The following is a 19,072-nucleotide window of genomic DNA, read 5'->3' as shown; positions in this document are numbered from 1 at the left end:
CACAAAAAAATTTAGAAAATTTAAAAAATAAATGTTCAGAGTATAAAACTAAAAAGCAAATGATTACAATGAACAATATAGAAGAATAGGACTCTGCTAAAAAATATGAAAGAAACAATCCCCAGTCAAATATCGTAACATATATAATTCGCTAGCAAGTTTTCTTTATAAGGAAATGATTTTATTACTAACAGAAGAGATTATAACTCCAGCGTAAGACATTTCAAAAGATTAGCACAAGGTCTGATACATATATCACATCAAAGAATGCTAAAAACAGTTTGAACTGAGACCAACAACCTTAGATATGAATGACCTTATTTCTTAAAACCCTAAACAAATGATACCGAAATGCAACATTAATCACACATACACGTAACGTTAAAGTCACCCTTAAATAACATGAGCTTGAGTCTGGTATTAAAAGATACAACTATGCACGTAGAAGGAACCACCATGCACAAGTTTAGATAGAGATACTGTTTGGAATTCCTCTAAAAGTTAACCCCGTTTCACTGTTGGGAAGAAGCACGGTATAAGGCAATTGAACTGGCCCAGTTCGATTTTTAAGATTTGGATCACGGTTTCTTTCTGAAATTCTTTTCTCAATCTCTGCTAGCTTTTCTCCGAACCTTTTAAAGGCTTCTATGGCCTTTGGATTAGAGGTCCAATCTTTGTCCCTGTGTCCAAGGTAGACCTCATCAGAAGCATGTCTTGACAGTATCTCTATCACCGAAAGATCAACTAGGGTTTGATACTTCGGCGTGATCGTTCTCAAATAAGCCTTTTCAGGATTCTTCTCCATCTCATCGTATTCTGCTGTTCCTTTTTCCGGGATCAATCTTCTGCTAAGAGTTGGACGATTCAGGATGAATCCACCATAAGGATATTGTCCGAAATTAACCGCTGCATGAAGAGCAGAAGCAATCCATATTATGGTACTACAAGATTGAATAAGCTCTTCACGAGTGTGTACTTTAGGCCACCATGAGTGTTCTTTTAAATCACCATGACCCTTCTCAACAACTTCTCTCCACCAAGCTTGGAGTTCGCGGTCTTTTTTAACCATATCATCTGTGACATAGTACAAGGAGACATAATCATGAACCCATGTCTTGATAGCATTCCATATCTCTAATCCATCAACAGCATACGGGTAGTCCTTTATCACAAGACGGAGACCATTGGGAGAAGATGAATCCTTTATAGCCATTCCCCTTATTAAAAAAAAGAAAACGATTTAATCTCATTACATATTTCTCTCTTTATGTAAAATTTCTCCCATGATCATATGGATTACCTCTTGATAAGATCAGCTGGCAGTGCTTGTTCAGGGAATACCCAATGTTTGTAAACTGCCGAAGACATTTCCATAGCATACTTTCCACCCAGAAAGCACTTCTCTATGATGCCATCGGCATGAATTAGTGATTCTCGAGCAAATGCATTGATATTCATTGTGTCACGATAGTGAGGAAGTAGAAGTTTATGAACAGGGTGAAGAACACTCAGATTCCTGTTTGTTGCTATGACAAAGGGCTCAATCACGGCATGAGTATTCAACCTGTGACCCCATATAGGGTTAGAAATAATTTTGTATATAATTGTATAAATGATTTCAGTGACAGAGTTCAGACCAGTGGCTTATGAGTTGATGATAACAGGAATCATTGACAATAACGTGAGCCTTGGCTAATAGCCAAATTGCACTTTGAACTCCATCTTTTGCAGGCAAGACCACTTTACTATAGGCACCCAGTTGTTGACTTGGATGTGGCAGACTTTACTCAATGGCCAATGGCTTTAAGGTACCATCGTCCTTCAAGAAAAGGATTGTCCTCGTCGCATAAGCCTTTGATGATGTATATTCATTTATCCTTCTCAAGAACGGCATGAATACGTCATGGTGATCTAGTATGAATAATCTATCACACTTAATTGCCTGTTCCACAAATATAACATGTTAACAACCCTAGTTTCATGATGCCAATGATAGATAAAGTCAAAGATGTAATGTTAACGTTTATCGTTGCCTTATCTACTGTGAGCCCTTGGAGGTTGATGTTCAAGTGTTGTTCAGTGATTTTACTTGTTTGATCACCATAGACCGAGCGATCCAACTTGCTTTGTGGTGGGAATTCCTGTCATTTCATCAAAGATTATTTATCAGGAACCATGAAAGACAATAGTTTAGGTATACAGCTTCAACTTCAACTCACTTGTAGACGCCGAATCGAGCAAGGATTTACACCAGCAAGCATCTCTCTCGCAAATTCTTCATCACTCATCCATGCAGATTTATCAACTGTTCCAAATAGTAAACAAAAATAGTTGTCAGATTATATCACATAATCCAGTTATGCTGTCAAATTTATTAAGCTTCCCGTTAATATAATATGATATACCTCTAATTACATGAGGTACAGAAAACTTGAGAACATTTTCACCGTCAGTGCGGAAGATCTCCTGTAGCAGAGGTAAAGAGCTAATTTTGCTAATGGTATCAAGAGGCAGCTTAATTCCACCTTCAGAGAGGTCATGCACTTCATCAAAGCTCTCAAACTCATCCTTTGAGATATTTGAATCAAGTCGAGGTTTGAGGTGAGGCCACACGTTTCTTGATATAGATTTTATCCCAAAGGAAAGGAAATCAGATGATTTCAAGTGACCAAAATGTTCATCTCTTGGAACATATATTTTACTGCTTCGTTTCTCACTCTTACAATCTGCCACCAATCGAATAACACCATAAATTACATCAACAAGAAGCCAATATTTTCTTAACCTTTGTCTTACATAAACAAAATTATGTTTAAGAAGTAAAAGTGTAACCTTTTTTGGTGGGCTTTCTTCCGGTTCTTCCTCTTCTAGGGTAGGGATAAGTGACAGACCCTCCAAGAACTGGGCGACCTAAGTCTTCATTGCTGTCAGGATTGCCCAAATCATTGTAAACATCGTAATCGTAAACTCTATGCCATTGTCTCAGTTTCCCTTTTCCATTTCCTCTCAGACTCTGCAATTCTGCTTCTCTGTAGCTCACTAGTGCAACTGGTGTTTCACTTGGAACATATGTCTGCAATATATATGTTTATTTAATGCTCATTAATTATTCAAATAACTTTAATGTGTTGTGTTGAAGGGGATTAAAAACCTTGAATAGTTTCGGTAACATTTGAAAAATGGTACTTTTCGTATTTTACCTCATTGGCAAAGAAGATTCGATCCTTTTCGTAAAAATGATGATTGTAAACCCATGAGTTGCAAACGAAGTTCTATGGTCCTTGATGATTAGTATTAAAGTATAATGCAAATTCTAGAAGAATCTAAAAAAATAAAAGATAGAGTTATTGAAATGTAAAGAAACTTCTAGAGTATTGGAGAAAAGCCTAGGATAGAAAGAAAAATCAAGAACATTCAACTATGTAGAAAAATCTAGAAGTATTTGCATTAGTTCTAGCTAGGAGTTTCTAGAATAATCTATGGGTCTATAAATACCCATGTATCTTACCATTTTGTAACATGAAGAACAACTAACACAACATCCAATACAACTACTCTCAACTACAAATACACTTCTCCAACTACTACTTTCACACTCTACTATCTACACATTTTCTCTATCCCTTCAACTATCCCCTTCACAACCTTAAAATACCAACAGTGGTACCAGAGCTACGTTCGATCATTTATTGGGCGTAGAAAAATTACTCTATTACTTTCAAAACCTTCCTTCTATACTTCCAAAAGAAGAGAGTTTTTTCTCTTAACCTATGACTTCTAACATTGTTCACTTTTCTTCAGTCCCCCTACCAGTTTTTACCGATGAAAATTTTGACCTCTGGAAACTCAAACTAAAGACATATTTTATCTCACAAAAATTGTGGGATATTGTTCAATCTGGTTATACAAAACCATATAATATTGAGACTCTATCTGAGGAGGAACGAAAAAAGCTAGAAGATTCTGAACAAAAGGATGCCCAAGCATTGTTTGTTCTTCAACAAGCTGTTGGAGAAACTATTGCCAGGAGGATCATGGATGCAGAAACTGCAAAAAGGGCATGGGATATTTTAGAAGAAGAATTTGAAGGCAATGAACAGGTACGCTCCGTTAAACTGCACTATCTAAGAAGAGAATTTGAGACCATCAGAATGAAGGAATCTGAGACCATTGAAAAATACTATGGAAGAATAAAAGAAATAGTGAATAAAATGAAGTTATATGAAAAAGAAATTAAGGAAAAAAGAGTGGTAGAAAAAATTCTTATCACTCTCACAGAAAAATATGATTCCATAGTAGCTTCCATAGAAACTTCCTCGGATCCATCTTCTCTATCGATAAGTAAATTAGTTGGTCTCCTTGGAGCGCACGAAGCAAGATTAAATAATCGTGCTGATACAAATTCAGTCAAAAATGCCTTCCAATCAAAGCTCAAATTACAACCCAAAAGGAGAGAAGAAGGAGAAAAGAAAAATATTGAAGAATACTCTAGAAGCAAAGATTCTAGAAATTTCTCTGGAAGCAAGAAAGATAAATATCCTCCGTGTGGCATTTGCAATAAGTCAAGTCATGCAGAAAAAGACTGTTGGCATCGTGGGAAGCCAATATGTCATTATTGCAAGAAGCCTGGTCACGTGGAGAAGTATTGTCGTAATAAAAATAAGCACCAAGCAAACTTTGCTGAAGAACATAATCAGGAGTAACGTTTATTCTATGCTAATCAAGAATCTCATAGTGGAGAAGGAAATTGGTACTTGGACAGTGGATGCAGCAATCACATGGCCAAAGATCAAAGCATCTTCAAAGACATTGATAAATCTGTCAATGTCAAAGTTCGACTTGGAAATGGCGCCACAGTGGAGTCTCAAGGCAAAGGAACTGTCATGGTGGAGACAAAGAAAGGTACGAAATTCATCAAGGATGTTTTACTAGTTCCCAATCTTAAAGAAAATCTTTTAAGTATTGGCCAAATGATGGAGAATGGGTATTCTCTTCACTTTGAGAAAGATACATGCAAAATTTATGACAATAGAAGGTTAGAAATTGGTGAAGTAAAAATGGAGAAGAGAAATAGAAGCTTTCCCATAAGCTTCAAACCTGGAACTAATATTGCCATGAAGGCGGAAGTTGATGACTCATGGCTTTGGCATAGGAGATTTGGCCACTTCAACACATATGCCTTAAAGCTTCTACATCAGAAAAACATGATGAGAGATCTTCCTTACTTGAAGGAGAATAATGAATCATGCGAAGGATGTCTTCTCGGCAAGCAACACCGATTACCATTCTCAACAGACAAAGCATGGAGAGCAAAAGACTTACTAGAATTAATTCACACCGATGTTTGTGGACCAATGAGGACGCCTTCACATCACAACAACAGGTACTTCATCCTCTTCATTGATGACTTCTCTAGAATGACATGGGTCTATTTCTTAAAGGCAAAGTCAGAAGTCTTCAGAATATTCAAGAAATTCAAGGCTCTTGTCGAGAAACAAAGTGGAAAACAGATAAAAGTACTTAGAAGTGATCGTGGAAAAGAGTACACATCTCGTGAGTTTGACAAATTCTGCGAAGATGAAGGCATAGAACGACAACTTACAGTCGCATATACTCCACAACAAAATGGTGTTTCAGAGAGAAAGAATCGCATAGTCATGGAGATGGCGAGATCAATGTTGAAGGAGAAAGGACTGTCAAATACATTCTGGGCAGAAGCAGTCTACACTGCGGTCTACCTACTCAATAGATGTCCTACTAAAGCAGTTCAAGATAAAACTCCAATCGAAGCCTGGAGCGGTAAGAAACCATCAGCTAAACATCTAAAAGTATTTGGATCTGTTTGCTATATTCATGTTCCAGACCAAAAGAGACACAAACTAGAAGACAAGACCGTACGAGGCATCTTCTTGGGATATAGTACACAATCCAAAGGCTATAGAGTCTATAATCTTCAAACAAAGAAGCTAACTATCAGTAGAGACATTGAAGTAGATGAAAGCGCTACTTGGAACTGGGAAGAGGAACAAATTGAAAGGAAGACAATATACATGCCCAGCAATCAACCAACTACAAGCCAAGAAGATAACGATCAAGATGCCATTATAACTCCAGAATCTCCTGCAACTCCAACATCAATTCAAGATCAAGAAGAAACATCGCCTGAATCCACTCCGAGACGAATCAGATCTCTAACAGACATCTATGAATCTTGCAACTTGGCCATAATAGAGCCTAGAACCTTTGAAGAGGCCGCAAAACAAGAAGAATGGGTCAAGGCAATGAAAGAAGAGATAAAGACAATAGAGAAAAACAACACTTGGGAGCTAGCAGATTGTCCAAAAGATAAAGATATCATCGGAGTTAAGTGGGTCTTCAAGACAAAGTTAAACCCCGATGGTACCATACGCAAACACAAGGCAAGGTTGGTAGCTAAGGGTTATTCACAACAACTTGGAGTAGACTACAATGAGACATTTGCTCCAGTTGCTCGACTAGACACAATAAGAACTCTAATAGCCCTTGCAGCACAAAAAGGATGGAACATCTACCAATTAGACGTCAAGTCTGCATTCCTCAATGGTGTTCTTGAAGAAGAGATCTATATAGAGCAACCACCGGGATTTGTGGTTAAAGGCCAAGAAGCCAAAGTGTTGAGATTGAAGAAAGCTTTATATGGCCTGAAACAAGCTCCTCGTGCATGGTACATCAGAATCGATCAATATTTCACCAATCAAGGATTCAGGAGGAGCAAGAGTGAGCCTACACTATACATCAAGATACAAGGTCAGGATACTCTTTTACTCTCTCTATATGTAGATGATCTTATTTATACTGGAACCAACACAAAGATGTTGATGGAGTTTAAAGAAGATATGATGAAGACCTTTGAGATGACTGATCTTGGCTTGATGAGTTATTTCCTCGGCATAGAGGTAAGTCAAAGAGATAATGGAATATTCATCTCACAAAAGAAATATACAGAAGATTTGCTGAAGAAATTTAAGATGTACGGGTGCAAACCTGTAAGCACACCACTAGTGACGAATGAGAAACTACAAAAGGTGGATGGAGCACCAGAAACCGATGCATCTCGATACAGGAGTCTAGTTGGAAGTCTACTTTATCTGACGGCTACACGACCAGATATCATGTTCGCTACAAGTCTCTTATCAAGATTCATGCAAAACCCAAGCCAAATACATCTTGGCGTAGGCAAAAGAATTTTAAGATATCTACAAGGAACCAAAGAGTACGGTATATGGTACAAATCCACAGGCAATCCAACATTGCTTGGTTATACTGATAGTGATTGGGTAGGGTCAGTGGACGACATGAAGAGCACCTCAGGCTATGCTTTCTCACTTGGATCGAGGATATTCTCTTGGGCGTCAAAGAAGCAAGCCACAGTTGCACAATCAACCGCTGAAGCAGAATATGTGGCAGCCGTTGAAGCAATAAGTCAGGCTATATGGCTTCGAAGAATACTCAAAGATATGGGAGAAAAACAAAGTGGCCCTACTACAATTAATTGTGACAATAAATCAACCATTGCAATGACAAAGAATCCTGTGCATCACAGCAGAACAAAACATATAGCAATTAAATACCACTTCATCAGAGAAGCGGAAACAAATATGAAGATACGACTTGAGTACTGCCCGACAGAAGATCAAATTGCAGATATCTTCACAAAGGCCTTACCAAGACCAAGATTTGAACTACTACGCGCTATACTTGGAGTTACCGAATTTGCATCAAGGAGGAGTATTAAAGTATAATGCAAATTCTAGAAGAATCTAAAAAAATATAAGATAGAGTTATTGAAATGTAAAGAAACTTCTAGAGTATTGGAGAAAAGCCTAGGATAGAAAGAAAAATCAAGAACATTCAACTATGTAAAAAAATCTAGAAGTATTTGCATTAGTTCTAGCTAGGAGTTTCTAGAATAATCTATGGGTCTATAAATACCCATGTATCTTACCATTTTGTAACATGAAGAACAACTAACACAACATCCAATACAACTACTCTCAACTACAAATACACTTCTCCAACTACTACTTTCACACTCTACTATCTACACATTTTCTCTATCCCTTCAACTATCCCCTTCACAACCTTAAAATACCAACAATTAGGAACATCTTCAAGAGTGAAACTGACGAGAAAGAACTCAACCAGCAGATGATTTTTTATCGTAAATGCTCCAGGAATTCCCATGTCCTCAATGTCCCAATCAAAATGAACATAAAATGGACATTCCTCCGCTTTCAAAGTTGGTATCGTGGAAATTGCACCTTCCAAATAAGCCTTCTTTCCTACTTTCCCACTTCCATTTTCTGCAAACATTTTAGAATATATTAATTTCGGTTGGTTCAACGGCTTTATGAGCGGTGAAAAAGAAGAGAGAGAGAAGTAATACCAGCAAGTTTGGTAGCACTGATCAAGCAAAGAGACACACATCGACCGGAGAAGGAACTGAAACTATCGATGAAAGTTGAGCTAACTACGCATCTGGTAGTGTCAACAGCTCCTCTCACACTGGTCATGGTTTTTGTGTCCAACACATTCTTGCGCATCAACACCACCTTACCCTTCAGCTTCTTGTTTCTGTTGAACATCGCCTTCACCCCCGAATACATTTTGCTTAGTTCTCTCAGCTACACCAACACACGATGTTTAATTTCTTGTGTCTTGCTTGGTTTGTGAGAAGACTCAAGGTGATAACAGGTATTTATAGATAAGATTTTGATTAACATAATCAAACCAATGCTCCCTCCAACATGACATTAATGTCAGCTTTTCACAACTAGCATTACATTATACTTCCACTAAGAAACAACGTGACTTTTTTTTTTACTATGAATATTATAATTGTTAAATAATTTTATAACAGTGACATTCTTATAACAATAAACCAAATTTAATTTAAAAAAAAAATTAAATTCAAATTTCTGAGTAGAAACATATTCATAAAAAAACTACAAAAAAATAATCCATAAACATGATTTGAACCTTTTTTAAAATTATTATTTTCACAACATGCAAAAAATTAAACAAATTCAAATTGTAAAAAACTAATATTCACAATTTAAATTCTCTTGTTAATTAGAAATAAGGAAGAATCAGTTTTAAAATGTACTTAATATATCTGAAATCAATTCTCCTTATGTAGTTGCATGTCTCACTAATAACAGCACGATGTCAACATTAAACTTGGTCAAAACTTTAATTCTACACAACCGCCAAAATGACTTGTCAACATATAATCTTAGAGAATTTAAAAATTTATATTTCTAAAAGATGAAGTTTAAATTAAAATAAAAATAAATAAATTATAAACTTATATAGAAATTTAACTTTATTTGTCATTCATTAAAAAATGGTTAAATATGTTTTTAGTCCCTCAAATTTCAGTAAATTTTGGAATTAGTCTCTCTTCGAAACTTTATACCAATTTAGTCCTTTATATTTAGAAATGCGTGAATTTAGTTCTTTTTACCAAATTTTGTTAAGTTTATTTGACATTTTAAACGCATCTTATGATAATATTTGAGTTAACATTGAAGCAAAAATGTGTCAAACAGTATAAACAATTCAAATATTATCATGAAATGCGCTTTAAACGTAAGATAAACTTAACAAAATTTGGTTAAAATGACTAAATTCATGTATTTATAAAGATAAAGAACTAAATTGGTCAAAAATTTTGAAGAGTGACTAATTCCAAAATTCACTAAAACTTGAGGATCAAAAACATATTTAACCCTTACAAAAATCATATTGCTAATACAAATTAAACAGGTCTTACAATATGAATAGATCGCTATTATCATTTAAAAATAATTCAACAAAAGTGATTAATTATAGTTGAAGCACGACTAATAAAGCAATATAAGATAACATAGGAAAATATAATATCATATTAAATTTTGTGTATAATATATTATATAAGTTTTTAACAGTAAAAAAACATTAAAAAAATAAGTCAATTAATATGTAAATTTAAATTTCAACAAGAGAAAAAAAAAAAAAAAAATATATATATATATATATATATATATATATATATATATATATATATATATATATATACTGGAAAATTCGCTAGTTAAACTGGCAAATTTCAACTGTAACATAGACAAAGAAAACATAATATTCACTGAAGTGTTATTAAACTCGTACTGAATCCGTCAATTCGAACAAATTAATTGAAAGTCAAATGATACCAAGTTGACCACTAACTTACGATTTCATTTGCATGCTAATAGATTTATATAATTAATAATGTTATTAATATTGCATATTTATAATTTTTGTTGATAATTAAAATGTAACTAAGTTAAAATTTGCAAAACTCCTTTAGTTCATTTGGATGATTGAAAACTTATTCATATTTAGTATATAAGGTCATATCATGCGTTTATTTTAATTTTAATATTTATAAAATGTAGTATACAGTGTGATTGTATGAAGATGATATCACGACCATTAGACCAAATAATTAACATTTGTAAGTATGAACTCAAATTTAATTCGTTTTTTTTTTTCGTTTAGAAAGATTTTAAATTTAAAATGGTAATATTTATAGAAACTAAATTAAAGTGTTTAATTTATTTACAAATTTTAACCTTATTAAATTGATTTATAAAGTTTGAAATATTATTTTCGATACATTAAGATTTTAAAATGCAGTTTGGTACTATAAATTATCTTATCTATAATCAGATATATATTTTATAGGTTCATTTCACAAACTTGTCAACAATTTTCTCCATTAATCATCTAAAATCATATTTCTTTTGTTTTATCTCTTTTATCCTTATCTCCAAATTAACTTTATTTCCTTGAAAAATTCAATCCAAATAATTTGGTATCACCAATTTAAATTATAAATTATAAATCAAATGTGTGTGTATATATATATATATATATATATATATATATATATATATATATATATATATATTCAAAATACCTATTTTGTAAAAATTTATTGTAATATAATTTATATATTAAAAATTTATAGAGTTCGATCGCATAAAAATAAAACTTAAATCAAGGTTTGTTTTACAAAATCAATTTTAAGAAAATTACAGAAAGAGATTCAATAAATATTACTTTAATATTTATTTTCAATATTCATCAAAATCTGATTGAAATATCAAGTAGCCTATATATTTAAAACTTCCAAACATCCATTTGACTTTATGAGACAAGACAAAAAATTCGTGTTCTGCATATTCCAACATACACTTGTTTCTATTTTCTAACTGTGTTTCCTTGTACAAGTTGTTGTGCATTCATTGCTTTTGTCTCTCCTGTCCCTCACTTCTGACAAACACATGTTCATTTATATCCTTTTGCCATATAAATATTGCACTTATACCATTTCAACAAAACAAAAATATATTGCAAATATCAGTGTCCAAAATGGGTTGAATTACTAATAACTAGAGTTGAGTAATTAATGTTAATAAATACTTTAAGAACAGTTGTCATTCCCTTCTAGAATCAGTAGCAGTTAAATGAAAATCGGTCTAAAAAGAATTGAATAGAATGTATACTTAGATTAAAAACTTTGGAGAAAGAATTATGCCACTAAACACCTTTAAATACAAAAATTTCCACTAAATTTAATACAATGACATCGTGATTGAAAAGAAAATTACTCAGATGTATAAAATAAATAAGCAACAAATACTTCTGAATCAATAAAAGAAATAAGTTACATTTGTGAATTGGTTTAGGATGAATATTGACGATGTAGTTAGGGATTCTAGTTTGACTTCATGTATTAATATGTTTAGAGGAAGTCAGGATAAATATGTAAGTGGTTTATTTAGCAGTTTTTTTAGTGAATCAAACTTTTCTTTATGTTAAATTTATGGAACTATTTATGTATTGGAACATGTTTGGAGAGAGAAATTTCAAAAACTCTTTGTTGAAAAGTGATTCTTCTTTAATGTACTATGATTTTTGGATCTAACAAGTAGTTTCTTAGAGTTTGAGAAAGAGATAACATTAGTACTTGTATTTTTGTAAGCACATATGAGCTTCAAAGTTTTTCATCTTTTTTCCTAAAAGAGATCATTACCCCGATAAATTAATTAATTTAACTTTAATTCATAAAGAATTGCTTTCATGTTTTATCTCAATCTATTTATTTAGATTATAGTTTGCTTATATTTGATGAAATGTAATTGTTATCATGAGTTTGGTATATATATATATATATATATATATATATATATATATATATATATATATATATATATATATATATATATATATATTAAAACACAAATCGATTATATGTTCCATAATTAATGAATATTAGTAAAAAAAAAATCCAATTGTTCCAAAATAATTCAATTTGTGGAGGTACTGAACCAATTCTCTTTTTAGTTTTAAGTTTTATCTTTAAAAAAAAATCTTAAATAATACAAATTTTAGTGACAAAAAATAATTAGTTTGTGTATCAATTAATTTGAATATTAATTTAAAAATTAAAAATTTGGTAAATAAAATAGTTTCATTATGAATAAAAAATTATTATTGGTTTATAAATTGATAACTAAAATAATTTTTATTATGAATTGATCTTTAAATTGGTTATCTATCAAGATTTTAGTTATCAAAGAAATTGTTCTTCAATTTAGGGATCAATTTAGAGACCAACTTCTTTGGTAGTCAAAACCTTTGTAGATAATGTTAATAACAAATTTAGATATTAATTTATAATAAAAACTATTTTAGTTATCAATTTAGAGACTAATTATTTATAACAAAAATTATTTTAGTTACCAATAATTTTTTGTGTATAAATTGTCACTAAAATTAATTATTATTTAGGGATTTTATTTGTAGTGCATATAAATACTTATTTATATTTATATATTCTATATTAATATTGCAAACCTATTGTATAATATATTTACACAAAAGTCTCACGTAAGAAATGTTTGTACATGTAGAAGTAAGTTTCTACTTCAACATATATCATGAATTTTTAATTACATTACCATCCTATGTACGATTCTCTCTGGTGACAAATTAATCTATGCAAGATGCGTATATACCAATTAAGATTATATCAAATAGAACATAAAAACGACAACAATAATGTAGCCATGCTTAGAACAGTACTAACATACAACTGACTCTGATCTGCTTATAATTCTCAAATTTTGGTCAAAGGAAAACCTTCCAATACTGTAGCTTTTCCTGTTTTGTTTCAAATTTATTAGAGGTAAATATGTTTTTAGTATTTTTGTCCCTCAATTTTTAGGAAAATTTAGAATTAGTCTTTTTTCGTAATTTTTGACTAATTTAGTTTTTCATTTATAGAAATGTGTGAATTTAGTTATTTTAACTAAATTTTGTTAAGTTTATCTGACGTAACAAACACATTTCATGATAATATTTGAATTATTTATCCCGTTTGACACATTTTCTGTTTGATGTTAACTCAAGTATTATCGTAAAATGTATTTGAAACGTTAGATAAACTCAACAAAATTTGATTAAAAGAACTAAATTTACGTATTTCTAAAAATGAATGACTAAATTGGTCAAAATTTTTAAAGAGAGACTAATTTTAAATTTTACTAAAACTTAAAAACCAAAAATATATTTAACCCTTGTTATTATAAGTACTAAGTATGTACTATTTGACCGAATATTGTATCTATGCAAATGGAACATAAAAACACCAAAAATTAATGTTGCCAAAAGTTATTTTAAACAGTAACAATATACAAAAGATTCTGATATAAAAAAATACCAAAAAAAGTGTCTACATTAAGTGACATAAATTGTCAACCATTTATTTACCAAGCAAGTAAACGGAAAGACCATCCAATATTGTAGGTTTTCATTTTTTTTTTAATTCTTTGTTTTAATGAGTAGTAAGCATATATGTTTTACCAAAAAATCTAAACTAAACTAGTTGTGTATATATGTTCATTAAAGTTATGGCAAATTGAACGTAGAAACACAAAAACAATGTTGCCATAAGTCATTTTAAAACAGTACCAAAAAAAACGTGTGTAAATAAATTGGTCAGCGATATAATAATATTTCCCAAGCATAAAAAAAAATGTTCAACGAAATATTAAAATATTATAGTTTTCATTTGTTTCTATGAATATACTATGTTTTGTATGTATACTATTCAAATAATAAGCAAGTTGTATATTTGTGTTCATTAAGATTACAGCAAATTGAACGTAAAAACACTAACATAAGTTATTTTATATGACAGTTAATTCTGACATATGATTTAAAAGAGTGTCTAAATAAACTGATAATTTGGTAAAAGAAAATTCCTTCTAATATTGTGGGTTTTCATTTTTAGATATAATTTGATTTATAAATGAATTGCACAATACTAGCGCATCTTTCTGTCAAATAGAGCAGTGAGATTTAGGATTTCCTTAGTTTAATCCTTTTGACATGGAGAAACTAGCTTTCATTCACACACAACTCCAAGAACGACAACCAACTATTTCATCTATTGGAACAGTTTCATACGGAGTATAAAAAAGTTGTTTTGTCTTTATCCTACACTGTAAAAAAAAATTATTAATTTCACTTTCATTTTGATTGAAAAGTTGTAACTAAGTCAACACTTTTATTTTTTTTTCAATTAAATCTTAATTTTTGAATTAACTCAGTTTCATTTTTCTTTAGTACTTTACAAAATGCAATAAAGACATGTTAATGTCGGTTAGCACTATTTTGAGTTCTATTTTTTTTTTTCAAAACTTTTTGTTACTCACGTTTCAAGTTTTGTGGTGGACACATGGCACTATAGGATAATAACACGTGATATTATAGAACAATGTTAGTATTCAATTCAGTTTTTATATATATTTATTTGATTCAATTCAATTCTTTGTTTTTCAATAGAGAAATGTTGTCCCTCTCTAAACTGTGACCCAATTTACTATTTGTATAAATATTATATTGATATTTTTATTAAATTATCAAATTGATTCATTCTATTCGTAACTAAATCAAATCAAAGATTTTTGCATTCTTACCGAACTGGAGAAATTCATGATCAATATTTGTCAATTACATTGAATTAGTCGGATGACGAAGTAGTCCATCACATCTTCCTTTATCTACATGTTATCTAACGTTTTCTAATGTTTTTTGGATTCGCAAACAAACACTTAAGTCTGAGTACGATTGGAAGTTACCAAACTATTTAAAAAGAGAGATCATCCCTTTTTTTTATTTCTTGACTATCTTCACTATTGTTTTTTTGCTTATATCGTGGTAACCCGCACTTCAAACATATTCACAACTTTCCTCGTAATTATGTATGATTAGATGATGTTGCTACTATGGTTTGTTTCATATACCATCATGAAACCATTGTGCTACCACATGTGAACAAACATCTTGTTTGTGATCAATCATTGTGACATTGTGATAATATGTAAAATAACATGCATATACATAACCCATTTGGTCTGATTCAGAATCAATTGAATGGAACATATTCGTAGTACCCTTAAGGTAATGAAGTATACGTTTTACTCTAAACCATTTTCTTCTTGTAGTTGAAGAACTATATCTTGCTTAACAAATTTACAGCAAATGTAATATTAGGTCGAGTATAATTAGCAAGATACATTATTGTTTCTATGACACTAAGTAAGATATGGTGCTTATGAACCAAGAAGATCTTCATCATTTTCTTAAGGTCTAATCAACATCTAACGATCTCACAACTATTAAAGTGCACAATGGATTTGACTTATTCATTTATAACATTTTACGCACCTTAATTATATAAGTCTCTTGATGTATAAAAACACATTTGTTTAAATACTCAATTTGTAATCTAAAAAAAATGTCTTTTCAAAATCCTTCTTCTCAAATTCTTTCTTTAAGTAATCAATTACCTTTGTGAACTCAGTAGGAGTTCCAACAATGTTTATGTCATTTACATAAACAATAATTATGGCAAATTCATTTTTTGATCTTTTCATATAAATACAAGAACAATGTTCTTCTCATTATTTGTAAGATAGTTTGGTGTATGACAAATACAATTCAAATGGCCTTTATTATCGTAATGATAATATATACTTTCATCTTATTTACCAATATTTTCACATTTTTCTTTTCTGTTTTTGACATTATTGTGCCACTTATGGTGACAAAATGTGTCTTTGAAATTTTTTTTATAACCATGTTCGTAATCAATATCACGATCATGAAAATATAAATCAAATGTTGCTTCTGGGAATGAAGCAAAACCAATTGGATATGTTTTATGATTTTCTATCAAAAGCTCATTGTTTTGTTCAACCATACAAAGACATGAAATAAATTCATAATATTTATTGCTGCATTCACTTTTTGGAATGAAGCAGATTGAGCGGATCCTATGATTTTCCATCAAAAGCTTCATTGCTTAGTTCAACCATACAAAGGCATAAAATCAATTCATAATATTTGTGAAATCTCTTTTCACAATATTGTTGTCGCAAGATCAAATTAGTTTCTTAGGTGCTTTATTTCTTTCTTTAATGGTATCCTAAGACCTATTACATCTAAATATATTTCAACATTTAATATCGAATATAAGTAATTCATCTTTGTAATATCAAGGGTCACAAATTCAAAATTTGTAACATTTTGTGTGTTTAGAACTAGCACATAAAATAATAATAATAATATTAATAATAATAATAATAATAATCACTATCATAATAAAAATAAAAATAATAAGACGGAGATAAAAATTGATAAAGTCAAATAATTCTTATCACGAGAATAAGAATATAAGGTAAAATTGTAAATGAATAAAGGATTAGAAAGAGTCTGGATTGAGACACGCAGAACACTGTCGTTAAAAAAAAAGACTTTCACTAGTCCTCAGTTGGTTGGAGCATCATGGTGATAATGTGTTATAAAATAAAACTAAGATAAAAGAGAAGAAGTAAAAAGTAAAGGAAGAATAGAGAATGAGATAATGAGGAGTAACTTCTATGTGTATTATTACTGATAGGAAGAGTCTTATTTATAGATACAACAAGTAATCCTCCATAAAGGAAAAAAATCAACTAGTTAATACAAATATTTACATAAATAGTAATGAATCATATGAGTAAATGTATCAAATTAATGAACAATCATTAATTCATAACAAGTTTTAAATTTTGAATAACTTTGAGTATTTTTAGTTGAGTCTTTATTAAATTAGCTAACTTATCAACACAATAATATTTTTTTAAAAAAATTTTAAACTGCATATATATTTATATGAATGCAAGCACCAATGTTATCTTCTTCCAAGATCCAACTTGTTGATCCAATAAATCAAATAATTGAAGTAGAATTATCCTCCAACTAAAGGTTCTCAATATCTTTCCTCCAAACGTGTTTCAAAACATAAATAATTCTACAAATGCATAAATAGAAATCTACATCTTTAAAAAAACTAAAAAACTACCACCATATTTCATATTTACTATGACTTCTTCTGAAAATATTAGCACACGGACTAATCATAACAACCTTTAGTTATATCATAAATATTCACTCTAAGTCAATTAGTAGATAAAAATTTTCATATTTAGGTTTATAAACGAAATCATCCTACTATCTCTAGATTGAATATTGCGTGAGCGAGTATATATGAATGGAATATGCCTGTATACTTTCTCAATACAAAGTTAAGTTTCACTTCGAAATCTGAAGCACTGAACATGGTTTGTTTCGAATCATTATATATACGTTCTCAATATAGAATAAAAGATGACATATTGTTTGTAAAAGAAAATGTAACGTGAAATATTATTAGTGTAGAAAAACAACTAAAAAGAAAATACATCCCTCTTTGGTAGCAAAGAAAGTAAAAAGAAATATACCACTTGGTTCCTAAAGTTTACTTTCCAGCGAAATATGAAGAGAAAAAAGTGAAAACTATAAAAAGAAAATCTCATTTTTCAAAATTTGCTTTTCCCTTTTCAAAATAATAAATGTATGAGTTACATTTTATTGATACAATTCATTAATTTTAATTAATTTATTATTTAAAAATGACTTAATTTCTTCCCATCCTAGTGTAGTCGTGGAAGTAGACATACACATTATACACCAAACTACGTTAAATTTTCTGTGTCTATTTTTCTCTCTTTTATTCTTTTTTTTATTGCCTTGTTCCTAACTTGTGATGAAGCCAGTGGCGGATCTTAACGAAAAGTATTAGAGGGGGCAAAGTAATATAATTTTGAGATCATTAGATTCAATAATTAGTATAATGCTTCAAAAAATGACTTCTCTAACTGAACATTTTTTATGATTAGTATAATACTTCAACATATGTGAAGAGGTAGAATCTATCTTGTTTTAGTCAATAATTTCCTTTTCATCACTCTTAAACGATTCTTTTATTCTTCTATTCTTTATCAATGTACTTTTTTTGTAAACAATACTAAAAAATAATTGATCATAATCTAATAAAAAATTAAGACACGTAATTATTAAAACAAAAATATATTCATTATTATTAATACATAATACATTATTATTTTTTCTATATTCATAAAAAAATAAATATACAAAAAACTCATGAGATAAAAAAAATAATGTTTTCATTATCAAGTAAGACAAGGGACGGGAAAGGAAGATGATAAATGAGAAATATAATGAGTTTATGTTTAATTTTTTATCTTTAAAAACAAAAACAAAAAAGACATATGAGAGTGAGAGATTATTACAATTTGTGAAAAACTAAAAAGACAATGAAAAGAAACATAAAAATTATGTCAATAAATATTTGGTTTAATTACTCTTTTGATTTATGCTTTCCTTTAAAAATGTTAATTTGGTCCTCTAATGTTTTTTTAATCTCAATTTGGTTCCAATTTTTGAAAAACTGATGTAATTCGGTCTTTTACAATAAATTTCGTTAAATTCCTCGAAACAAATCAATGATCTTTTCATTAAAATTGAGATTCTTAATATGAATAATTCACTTTGTTGATGTAATTAACCTAATCCTAGTGTCAATTTTTAAATAAAAACAGGAACCAAAAGAAAA

At 30.3% G+C, this 19,072-nt stretch overlaps 1 pseudogene; it reads right to left on the bottom strand.

The window, feature by feature from the left end:
- Nucleotides 1-466: 466 nt before the first annotated feature.
- On the bottom strand, nucleotides 467-8,645 carry LOC114166741 (seed linoleate 9S-lipoxygenase-3-like; annotated as a pseudogene).
- Between the last annotated feature and the right edge of the window lie 10,427 nt (nucleotides 8,646-19,072).

The sequence above is a fragment of the Vigna unguiculata genome, chromosome 10 (assembly GCF_037176805.1).
Source record: "Vigna unguiculata cultivar grain cowpea cultivar isolate G323 ecotype 2 chromosome 10, ASM3717680v1, whole genome shotgun sequence".
In the NCBI taxonomy this organism is placed as follows: domain Eukaryota; kingdom Viridiplantae; phylum Streptophyta; class Magnoliopsida; order Fabales; family Fabaceae; genus Vigna; species Vigna unguiculata.
Note: the sequence above shows the minus strand (reverse complement) of the source record. Positions and strands in the feature narration are given on the sequence as shown.